Below are 13,556 nucleotides of genomic sequence, written 5' to 3' on the forward strand. Positions count from 1 at the left end.
GGTTTTCAATATCCATAATTTATAAATTGTTAAATACTGTATTTGTTTATTTTAAATATTACTTTATTTTTATAAAATATTTATGAATATATTTTAATATATTTAAAATGTTTTCCACATTTTATAAAATTGATAACGCAGTTTATTTTCTAAACATTTATTATGTATTGCATTCATACATAACTAATACTTAACTTGGAAATGATTAAAATCATAATTTTATTTTATAAAAAAGTTTTATTATACATGCTATCATTAATATTTAAAGCTTAGTAAAGTTTAAAACCTTAGATACAGTAATTTATTGATATATTATCATCATATTCTAAGGAGGGTTGTTAGATTTTAAGGATAATAACATTCTTTGGTCTTTAACCTTTAATTATTGTACCAATTGAAAATTTCATTTTATTTTGTAATAACTGAATTTATCATTACATTCAGTACATTTAATCTTGAGTTTATCTTTTAAATTTGATATTGACAAATTATATATATTTATCATGAATTAGATATGCTGAGTAGTCTGCTTAGTGTCAAGATTTTGAAATTCTAAATTTTGTTCATATCTGCTTAGCAATTCACAAATATAGATAATTTGATTTACATAAAACATGATTTGTAATATGTTTTGTAAATTGAAAAAAAATCGCAATTTCATAAAGACTTTTATTTGTCAAAACAAATTATAGAAATTTTTAGAAATTTTAAGGAAAAAATCTATAGTTAAAAGGCATGTTTCATGCCTCAAAGCCTTATTATCATTATAAATTAAAGTAAAAAGTTTATTAATGGTATAAAATTGATTTAATATACTATATTTTAAGTAGATTGCTCTTTTTATTTTATAAATTGTGAATAAAATTATCAAATTTTATATTATAGGATGCTTTATTTGATTTTTATTTGAGACTATAATAAAATTGAAATTTTATACAGAACAAATTATGTAATTGAATTTATTTTGCCATATATTGTAAATTTAATTTATTTTTGTTTAAACCCATGATATAATTTAATTTTTAAAATTAAGTTTAGATAGCTTGTATTTTTTCCTGTGAAAATTTTTAGCAGAACAATCAGTATTATGGTTATAGCACAAAGAACAAATTTATAGAATAAATTATGATTGTGCTACACTAAAATATTAAAAATTATAAAATGTACACGGTAAATTTTTAAAATTAATTTGCTTATTCTTAATTGATAATAATTTAAAAGATAAAAACTAAGTACAGGATTATCAATGTTAATTGTTGTGAATAAACTTTTACAAATGGATAGTGTATAATTTCCTCTCCTTAAATATGAATTTATATTGTTCATGTAATAGTTGATTTTATATTTTAAGTCTATAATTTAAAAAAAATGCTTAAAATTATATTCAAAAAATTGCTTTCTTAATTTTTAAAATTAAAATTTATCTCAAAACTTTTTAAATCATTGACATATTTTTTTTTATAATTTTAGCATTAGCTTAAGGAGTATACAAATAAATTTTCACATAATTAATATTCTATATTTATAAAAAAATTATTTTAAAATTAAAAATAGTTAACTACACTTTAAAAAAATGCAAGATTTGTTTATTTTGACTATACAAACTATTAATCACAACCTGAGTATTATGCTGTAAAGAGGAAAAAAAAAAAAAAAAATTGATAGGCTACTGTATAATTGCGAATCCTTTTAAAAAGTTTCTAAGAAAAGTACCATCTGTATGCCACTAATGCATTATTCGGTCATTAATTTAGGAAAATTATATTTTGTAGTTCACGAAAAATATTCTTTATTCTTATTCTATATGGAGAATCAAACAAGATGGATGATAAACTAGCAGAATTCCTCTTCCTAAAATCAATAAAAAATAATCTTTTCAAATTAAATTCTTTGCCGATTTTTTTCCTTATCTAATAGTGGTATTTTATAATTTAGAAAAACATTGAAAGTTTTTGTTAGAATTTTTCCAATTTCCGGTCAGCCCTTTCGATGAAACGGTACTTTTATTTATTTTTTTAAAATACTTTGATTTAAATGTTTCTTTTTAAAATCTCATAAATAAAAACTGCATTAGTATGTAAGTAATTTTAAAATTTTCTAAAAGAAAAATGATTACGGAATCATAGACACTTTCGTAAATGTAAGCTCTATTATTTAAATTGAGACTGTTTCAAAATGTATTTTAAGATTTAAATTATAATGTCAGATAATTATCCTCTAGACTAACGCTTTAAATCACTCTTATTTAATTCTTAAATTACTTTACAGTAAATTTAAACCAAATTGGTTGTTAGATCTAGATTGTCTCTAAAATCAAAGTTATTTGTCTCGTTATCTCTTGTTTGTTGTTCATATAAAAATAAAGTAATCAATTGCTACATTAGGACGATATCTCTGAAGTTATTCACCCATAACTATTCTGGTTTTATTTTCATCGATAGCTTTCGTAACTTTGCACAGGATCACATTTACTTCTGTAAGAAATTTCAATAAACTGTCTTTTTCTAAAAAACCAGCAAGTTGCAGACCGTTTTAATTCTCATCATGAATTTACTGGTTTATTCATTTGATTGATTAATTTCACAAAAATAAAAAAAATATAAATATATATATATTGAAGGATTTAAAGAATGATTAATGTGTATACTACTGTATTTTTTGATATAAAAAATTCCTACACGTATCAATAAAAACGGTGATAATCTACGTTATCTATTGAGGAAAGTATTAACATCATAAATTACTCTGAAAAATAATCTAAATATAAAGAATTCGATGATTCTTTCTGTGTCTGTCTATATCGATCTATCTGACAATAAAATGTTATAAGAGAGTACGTGTAATAAAGGTACAAACAGACAGATTGATTTTTGACGTCTGTTTATACCTTTATATTGAACAACTCAATATTTCTTTATGATATAGATCAGTTGTCAAAAGTATTTTTCTTGTTTTTTTTCTGATGGCACGACGTAATACGAAAGGCGGATCTTCAGCAATAACAAAAATATATTTTCGTATGCAAAAAATATTTTTTTATCTTCGCACAAATCAGCTTTTATCCAAGATATTTGTGAACTTTATAGTTTTGCGATCAAAGTCGGAGAATAAACGAGACAAGAAAATACTATTCGTAGATTTCCTTTGATGATGAATTCAATTTCAGTCCTTGCTTTTATAAAAGTCTTTATTTTTATTTTGTTGAAAGTCTATCGGGAAAATTTAAAACTAGGTTAAGATGAAAAAATAAACTTAATGTTTTATTTAGACTTATTATCAGGAAATTTGTTAAAATTATTTTCACATCTTTCTTACGTATTGATTTCACATTATTTGAATGAGTTTTTTCTCTCCAAAAGAGTATAAAATTGAGAAATTAAGTTCAATTAAATTCATTCTTGTTAGTAAATACCTATTCTAAAATTAGCATTAATTATAGAATTAAGTATCCGTAAATCAATAATATTCAATTAAAGTTTTTATTTCTATTGTATCATACATAGAAAAGCTACGGATATCAGAATATATGTAAAATTTATATAATAATAATATTTATTATAGTAAAATATAATTACGAAAATCCTCCATGTTTACAATATTAATTTTAGCTTTTTTAAATTAAAAAAACACGTTTAATTTATAGGCTATTGCTAAAATTATTTTTCAATTTATAAACCAATTTTATTTAAAAGTTAAAAAATAATTAATAATGTTTATTAACAATTTTCACCAGTCTATTATATTACATAGAACTTGATTTATAAAAATTATTTACTTAATTAAATTTTAATATTAAACTGAACTTTACAATGTGATATGATTGGTAAAATTATATGATTAGTGAATATATTGATCCTACTCAGCATCCTAATTACCATCATTTACAAGTAACAGTCATGATGCAAGTCTCCATTACAAGTTCAGAAATAAGTTACGACAGAGACCAGGTGTGGGTTACATCAGAAATAAATTGAAAACTTAATGTTTAGATCATTTCCAGCTTAGAACGAGTAAGTCCTACAGTGAAAGTATATTAATTAAACATAGAATAAGAAGTAAATAATTATATAAAATTACAGCATTATTTAGTAAATATTTACATATATTTAAATAGGCACAAAACATTATAAATGTATATTATTAACGAAATTACTCTATCTTCTTTCCAAAATGAAAGCTTTGTCCTACATTTAATGATAACGAAACAAAACTTGTCATTGTTTTTATGTCCAAATTTGTAAAAGAAGCTGACCTAGAAACGTACTTGATAAATTTCATCTTAGTAAATTCTTACATAAATATCCGAAAATGTTATTTAATCATAATTATAATTTTAAATATAGTTATAAAGAATGTAAAGACTACTTTTTTTATCTACGGTTTAACTGTAAGTTTTTCAATATTAGCAGGAATAGATCCTGTAACAAATTAGGATTGTTTTTATTTTATGATCTTGCTACATAAAGTCGATAATCTCAGATTAAATAACAGGAATTTTAACAGTTTCGCCGCCATAAATCACCAGCAGTCAGGAGCAGTTAATGTCAAATGCAATACAATTTATTTAATAAACAGGCGAGCTATATTCTTTTTTCCCCCAAAATTGCTATTTTTATAAAAAGAAAAGCAGGAGAAAAGCAAGAAGTTCGATTAACTAAGAAGAATGTTTTCCCCCCTCATAAAGCAATAATGAACAATGATCCTATAGACAACGTTCTTCCTCTTTTATCTTTTTCATCGCATAAACTTCATGAAGCAAACTGTTCTCTAAACATAATACATCATTCAAATTGCGAATAAATTTGTTTTTATTGTCGAAATTAATTATTACAATAATTTCATTAACATTATTTGATCAAGATTATTAAATATAATATGGAAATAAATTAAAATAGGAAAAAAAACATGAAGTTACCGATATTTGGGGAATTAGTTGATGTATAATTTAATATTGTTAATAAATATGATATAATTATATTTTAGGCCTATTAGCAGGCTTAAACTTTTTTGATTTGCTGACTTTTATCATAGGAAACAGAAGAGCTTAACTAAATAAGAGAGTTCCGAATTAATTTGATTTAAAAATGGAATTAAACTGAATAATCACTATTAATTAGTTGTAGAAATATAAAATTAAAATAATTGATAGTGTAACTTACATTTTGAAATGAATCAGAACTGAATTCTCTTTTATAATCAAAATTTGGATTGAATAATATGATATGTCACCTCGTAACACCTTCTACAGTATATAACTGCTATAGTTGTTATGTAACGTTAGGGATAATGTAATATTCCATATCCTTCTGTCACGAAGCGTAAACAATGAATGACGATGTGACCTATGCGACGTCCAAAGGAAACTAAAATATTAAAAATGCATATTTCAGAAAATTTAAGTTTGCATTTTTTCGCTAATATAAATATAAATAATGAGTACTGTGTATATATATATATATTTTTAAATTATATTTTAATATATTTTAACGTTTTATAGATAATATATAATAATATATATTTTATATATATTTTACCCATAAAAATTAATAATACTGTGTATATATAGCCTATATATCAAAATATACAAAATAATTAAAATTAAATCTGATAACTTATTATAAATTTTAGCAGTTATAATTAATAGAATACTAAAATAAAACTAATTTTAAAAGTATTTAATATAACTTTATTAATTAATGAAATATATAATGTAATATAGTGTTAAAAATAAATAGTTAACATAAAATACAATACAGGCTATAATTATTAAAGAAAAAGGTAATTTATACAAACCTCCAAATTATTTAAATTGGGCAATACTTTTAATTTCGGTAGCTATGGTCTATTAAATCTTAGTATCATACTAATTTTCAAAACTATGCAGGATTTGGTTCAGCAAAACGTTAAATGACGGGTCTCGAGGAAACTTCCTATTTTTCACAATTCGAAAACAGGTCTTACGTCGAACCAAGGTAACTGAAGGATATCTGGATAATGGAAGTCGATCGTAATAAAACCGTCACCAAGTAATGTGGTTTTCGGTCTGAGGAACATAAACAGAAAATTCCGATATAGGCTTTACACACTCCACCAACCAAGCAGTCTTCAAGAGGATAGATTAGAATTTCCTATTTTAGAAATTTTTAATTTCTAATTTTGTATTTTTTTTTTCTTTCAACATTTGAAATATTATATACTAAAAATTAATAAAATATACTGAGTTATTACAATTTTCAAGTTATTTACATTGTATAGGCCATCCTGTATACTTCTATAAGCCACCCTGAAATATTCAATATTTCAGGGTGGCTTATAGAAGTTTTATATTATTTACTTGAATTATGTAAATTATGTATTGGAAATTCTTCATATTTGTTATATTTTTATTAATTTTTTCCTCTCTTCTTTTTGTTATTTTATTTTTGTATTTTTATCCACGTAATCTAACTCTTATAGATCTATCCCAAGAAGAGATAAGATGATAATAATATATCTCTTGTTTATGCTAGGTCTAATAATAAATAAATAAAATACGAATATTTATTTCAATAAAGATTCAATTTCTAAATATTTTAATATAATTTTTTCGACAAGCTTTTTCGATACAGGTTATTTAATTACATAGGAAGAACTGTGAATTAAACATAATTTTTATAAGTGTTTAGATGAACTTACAAAATTAAAAAATAAAAACATCGATGCCAAACAAGACGAAAATTACACAGAATATTATTTTATAGTAGTTAGAATTTTTTGAAAAATTTTTGTGTATCATATAAAATTCTTTAATACATACCAGTGTTACGCATACCGCACTTTAGAACATCCCACTGTAAATAAAAATTTTAATTTGGTTCTTTTAGAAAACTTCCTCAATTTACAATTTAATAGCTTCATAGAATTTGTTATTTTTAAATGTACTCTGGGCATTTCCTAATTGAAAGTGTAATAAAGTTGTATTTCTAGAAGACCATCAACAAGAACAAACAGTAATTATTCGAGTAATTTATTTAACTGAACGTTTTCTATATTTTGATTAATTTTTATGTTAATATTCTCTAATAGAATTTCACCAGAAATTTATAAATAGGAGATAATAATTTTATAGTATGCTCTCTAAATCATCATCACATTAAAGATGATGATGATAAAGTATAATTCAATTTATTGATGATAATTTTTTTAATGAAAAACTTTGATTTTTGAATTGGATGCTAGATTAACTTTATATGTGTTATAATTTACTTTTATTATTACGTTGGGTTAAGTGAGATATACACAATTATTATTATTATTATCATTATATTTTTCTCACATTTGCATTGAGATTTACTTATTTTTAGAATCCTGATTTGTTTACTGTGGTTTATTTTTGTATTAATAAACTTATGTTATCTTAACTTTGATTTAATTCATTTTAATTCAACACTGAATATATTAGAAAACAAAATATTTAATCAAAAATAAAAATATATTTAATATTAAATATTAGTTTATATAACAATTTGTAATTTTTTAATAGAAGTTTAATTGTAAGTTTTAAATGAACAGAAAAAATAATTATTTCTTATGAATATTTCTTAATAAGAATTTATTTAAAGTATTTTTAATAATTGTTTAGACGTAGCAATTTAATGTCGGTAGTTATTATTAAACTGTTGGAAGGTCGCATATTAAATGGCATATGTGTCGTTTCAATATGAGACCTATTTATCATCTAAAATCTATTAATATTCATTATTTTAAATTTTCAACAGGTAATTGATAAAAATAACATTTCTGAACGAAAAAGAAATAATTTAACTAATTAAGTTAAATTGCACAAAAAAATTAATTCAATTAAAAATAAAAGAAAAATAATTATGCAACGAAAAAAAAACCCATTTTTTAAATCTTTTCTTTTTTATTTGTAAAATTTATTATTGCTTTAAAATAATTATCCTTTGATATTTTTTCATCTGTGTTCATATAATGTATTATCACCCATAGCTATGCATTATTTTAAACTTATTCTTGAGATTTATTATTATTTTAAAATAAATTACAATAGTCAACTAAATTTATTGACAAAAAAAAACTTGAAAAGCTTTCTTTAACTAAATTCCCTTATTTCTCATTTCCGCTTGTATTTTTAGCTCATTCTTGTTAAAAAATAATTATGAAATCAATTTTTTTTTTTCAAAATTATAGGACTTCAACAGATATAACTTAAATTTTTTTTAATCATTGTTTTTCCATGTTATATGACTCATTAAAAATTAAAATTTGTAGATTTGTACAATAATGGGAACAAATCCGATATCGTAAATGAGTATAGATTTTTAAAAACGAAATTACATTTAATTTTATTAAATTTATAAGAATATTTTGAATTTATGAAATAACCTAATAACCTCTTTTGCTGTGTGTTTAAACATGAAAGAAGAAAATTAATTTAAAAAAAACCAGTAAATAAGTAAGAAATATGTTCAATTACAAGATATTTTATTAATAAAATTTATAATATTTAATATTTAAAACGATTAGAGATAATTATTTTTGATTATAGGATCGTTTAAAAATTGAATATTAATAAATATTTATTTCTAAGTTTAGTCGGCGCATTTTTAAAACGATATCTTTTTAAATAAGCGCGTACTTGCATCTACATTAAATCAATATTGTCGCAAAGGGATAGAGACGGCTGTATGATTTGATTTTTAGCAAACCAATAAATATACTGTAAAAATTTATATGTAAAAGAATGAAATGCATAATTGACTGATGATGATCTTAGTAAAAACAAAAAAGCGATATGGTTATTTAATGATAAGTGTGATGCGGAGCCAGTGTCCTAGCACAGAACAGTTCTAGAAACTTCCTGGATGTATGCCAAATGCAATGTCCTGTACACCTGATGCCGTTACTCAGAAAGCACATGTCCGGAATTCTTTCCGGACCGGAACGTAATATAGGGTAGGCTGTAATTCGAAGAAAGATTTTTATTATTATTATTATATATATCTTTATAAATATATAATAAAATTTAAATTAATAATTTAATATATTTTCTAATCTGTATACGTATAATATACACAGTGTCTTTGTTATGTACTGTGTATATTAAAATATACGATACATACAGCATACACATATTTAAATCGCTGTGTTAAAACTAACCGTGCGTTAAAAATTATTGTGTAAATCGCCGCTGTCTACAGATTTCTTCTGTGTATTATTTAATTAAATTTTTTTATAATTTCTTTACTTGTTTTTCACACAATATATTTGTTTTTTCTATTTGTTATTTTATTTTTTAATGCATTAAATATAGTAAAAAGGCTATTTTTAAATAATTTTTTTAAATTTACGATGATAATTACAGAATTAAAATAAGATATTTGATACAGGAAATTAGATCTGAATAGGCTACTTATTTTAATTAAAATAGGATAATTCAAACTTTTAAAAATTAAAAAAAAAATTTTAAGTTTTAGAATTTAATCAAATTTAATGTGCTATTCGAACTAAATGTTTTCTATGGCTATCAATATTTAATTGGTTAATACACATAAGTTGTTTTGATTATAGAAAGGATTTTTAGTTAGCAGTATTCATAATTTCAAAATTTTAGAGTTCTGAATCTCATTACTGAGGTTATATTTTAATTAAAAGTTCTAAATTTACTTACGAGACATTAATTAAAATGATTAATTAATTCTATTGAGCAAATTACTTAGGTGTTATGAGGCAGCATATTTTTCAAGTTTTAATGCCATTATCTGGATACACTAAACTAATAATGAAATGTCAATTTTATAATGTTTGTATTTTAATATAAATTTGGAGTATTATTAAACTTAAGTGCTGTATTCTAACAAAGAAATCATTATCTTAGTTTATTAAACTACATTTATATATTTCTTTTAAATAAAACTAAAAACAGGTAGTAGATATTATCATTTGAAACGGAAGAAACCACTTCCTCCTAGTCGTCAGTCTGGAAATAACTGGATGATAAAAATATTAGAGACGAGACAGAAAACTGAAAAAGAGGTCATGAACCGACATCGAGGGAAATGTCTTTTATGAATGTAGAGGCTGGAAAACAGCCAAAAGTCTGGTGGAAGTCGAAAAGATTTTACTTTATTTGAAATCGATAAGACTATGTACGTGTATAGTATACTCAGATGGGAATATCCTACATGTACATACACTTATCAATATGTCGAACTGATAGCTCTATATCGAAATTATCGATCCTTGAAGGTTTCCTTTAAATATTTTTTTTTTTAGAAAAGTAAATTTTTAAACGAATTGTTAAAAATCAGATAATTTTTTATCTTACAAATAATAATAATAATAATAATAATAATCTCAATTACATATCACAGAGATCAAAGGCAATGGCCTAAATAAAGTGTAAATAGTTTTAACTGAAGTAAAAAAATTTTTATATTGATCATTTCAGACTATTTTAGTTCTATAACTTATCGATGATAAAAGTAAGTTATTAATTTTAAAGAAGTAAAATATTTTAATCGTATTATTACCAAAGCAAAACAACATTAATAATTTAAAATATCAAGAAATAAGGTTTTTTCTATTGATGAAATATTTCAGCTTTCGTTGTTGATGATGATGACATTATGGCCTACTTTCAATACATCAGAATTAGCGAAATACCTACTTACTCTCATTTATTAAAGAAATAAATATCTCTAGGAAATGTTTCAATAGTGATGTAATTGAAGATTTCGTTACAAAATATAAAATTTTACAAATCATTTATACGAAACTTAAACAGGTAAAATTCATCTTCATATAGTGATTTTTTCGGATCAATAAAAATACTCTTTGTCTGTTTTTAGATAATTAATTAAATCCTACTGATTTAAATTAAATTATTGGTGATAATTATATTTCATATTTTCATTAGAAATTTGAGCTCTCTTTACGCGATTTCAACCTTGTAAACAACATATGTAATATTGATCTTTTAACCATTACAACTAACGATTTTCTGAATTTAAAGTTAAATTTTTAAAACGGTGTTGCTACTTTTTTCGTTTTCATTTCATAAATATTTTTGTTTTATTTTATATAGCGTTGATCTGATATAATTCCTCCTCTTGAGCATTAATCTTTTAATGAAGTTTTATTTTAAACAAGTTTTCTTCTTCGGTCGAAAGTTTGTGAAGGAATTTCGAGATTTTAGCTAATTCATCGAATTAATTTTTTTTTATTTTAATTCTATTGTTTTAGTTTACTTTTATTTATTTTAGTTAATTATATTAATTAGTATTTTGGATTTAGAATAAAATGGAAATTTGACCTCGCAATTTAATCTGACACAATGCTAATCTTTCATTACAATTAGTTAATGTTTTTAATTTCGTTTTTGTTTTCTACTTTGGTTCTTAGTTTCGTTTACAAAGCAGGAAGGGTTGGGTAAATTTTGTTTTCTTTTTTAGGAAATTATTCTTGGAAAATTGATAAGGAAGATATTTGTTTAATGAACAGAATATTTACATGGCATCGTTGTATTCAATTTTTAGGGCAAAAGGACTCGTTCCAGTTATTTTATTGTTTACTAGACCTATCACAGAATTAAGAATAGTAAAAATTCCTATTAACCAAAATTCGCATTGACAAGATTTTTATAAATAAAATCTCGATTCGTTCCACTTATTTTTATAAATATCAATTGAAATTTCGAAAATATTAATGGTATTTGGAATCCGTTTAATCATTAATTTGAACTGAAGTTATAAGGAAATCTTGGAATGTAATTTTATAAATAGAATATGTGTAATTTAAAATAGTAAAAATGTTAACATTTCAATCTTTTTTATCTCCAGATAGATACAAAATTACCTAAAACTATTGCAATATATAATTCAGTACGGTGGTCATGAACAAGTTTTGGGTCTTTGTTATTATGCAAAATTCTGGAAATAGTGTCAATTGCAGAAAAGACAATTGAATTTTAATCATCATTGTTCACCCGTAATTATTCTTGTCCCAATAAATCTTTGTGGTGTTTATGATATGTAATTTATCTATATTAGGAATAATCAAATTTCAAAAATTATAACGGAATCGTAATACATCGTATTCATTTCTAGAATTTGTTTTTAATTGTAATTTTATTAGTAGTATATTAATGATATTAATTTTAATTGAGTATTGACTCATGATGACTCAGAGTTTCGGCGCTCTAAAAATATATGTATAAAACAGAGTTTCGGTCCCAAAAAATATACAGTGTATATATTTTTTGGGACCGAAACTCTGGGTTGCAATATTGTATAAATTATATATGTATATAATTCACAAAATACTGTTCTTTGACATGTACAAATTACATACATACATATTTATGTTTCCCATATACGAGTATATTGTGTGTGTGCACATTAGATGCATACTGTTTGCTGTTCAAAATGGATAAAATTTGCATTTCGCAACACTGATAACATTGCAACAATTGTAAAAATGAAAAAAAATCGGCTTTTAATTAAGTGGCAGGAATTTCTGCAAGTTTCTGCTAAAAAAACTGTCTTACTGTATTCAAAAATACAATAAGCCAGTTTTTAAACAGAATTAAAAAGATTGAAAATGAAAAAGTTAATGATCTTTTAGATAACAACATTAAAAGAAATCTGAAATTTTTAAAAAGTTATAGTTTACATAAGAATAAAAAACACATTAAGTTTTTTAAGAGGAGCCACTATCTTTGTTCGATCTGCTAATTATTTCCTCAGTCCTCGACATTACTCGTACTTTACAACTTCATTACTATACATTCTTAATGCATAATTTAATCTTTATTTTATTAATAAAAAGTAGAAATTTATATGTATTTGAATAACGTACTTAAACATTCATTAACTGAATGATAAAAATATTTGTTTTATGAATTTTAATGGTGCGTTCGTTATATACTTACATGTATAATTTTTACAAAGATAAAAATATTTTTTATGTATTAGTAAAAATGCATGATGTTTAAAATATTCTCAATACGTTGCAAGTTTCGAAATTGTACTTTATAATTGAATACAATATAGATAAGTTTTCTTAGATAGATCAAGTGTCTTGGGCAAAATATTACAAATAATGTATAATTAAAATATTTAATTTTGTACATTTCATTAATTATTATTTTTTATTTATAAATGTTTAAGTTGTTGATTTTTGTAATGGCTGCTACTTATTAAAACAACTATGGCAGTGAAGTACATTACTTCGTGTTCTTTATCAATCATTCACTATGTTATCCACAGTATTATGACTAGTTTTAGACTTAACACTATTGATCTTCCATTTAGTTTGTTATTCCATTTTATAAGACACTATTTGGAATATGGTTGTAATTAAAACAGAAGAAATAAATACATTTCATAAAAATATTCATTAGAATTATATATTGGCCTTTGTAAATCATAATCTAGTAGGCCTATAATGTTAAAATTCTCTAATTATTCTGTTTTTGATATTAATACTTAGTTTTTAATATAGTGCTTAAGGTCTTTAGAAATATGATAAAACATACAGACTAACTACAAAAACAT

The 13,556-nt window shown here is 23.1% G+C and overlaps 1 long non-coding RNA gene across 1 annotated transcript in view; it reads right to left on the bottom strand.

Annotated features, from left to right (window-relative positions):
* Positions 1 to 13,556, bottom strand: part of LOC136988860 (uncharacterized) — a 69,977-nt gene that overhangs the window by 26,959 nt on the left and 29,462 nt on the right. Inside the window, exon 2 of the long non-coding RNA XR_010882825.1 lies at positions 5,160 to 5,363. This is a non-coding gene — a long non-coding RNA (uncharacterized lncRNA). The remainder of the gene's footprint in view (positions 1 to 5,159; positions 5,364 to 13,556) is intronic.

The sequence above is a fragment of the Centruroides vittatus genome, unplaced genomic scaffold, assembly GCF_030686945.1.
Source record: "Centruroides vittatus isolate TY-2023 unplaced genomic scaffold, ASM3068694v2 scaffold_386, whole genome shotgun sequence".
NCBI lineage: Eukaryota > Metazoa > Arthropoda > Arachnida > Scorpiones > Buthidae > Centruroides > Centruroides vittatus.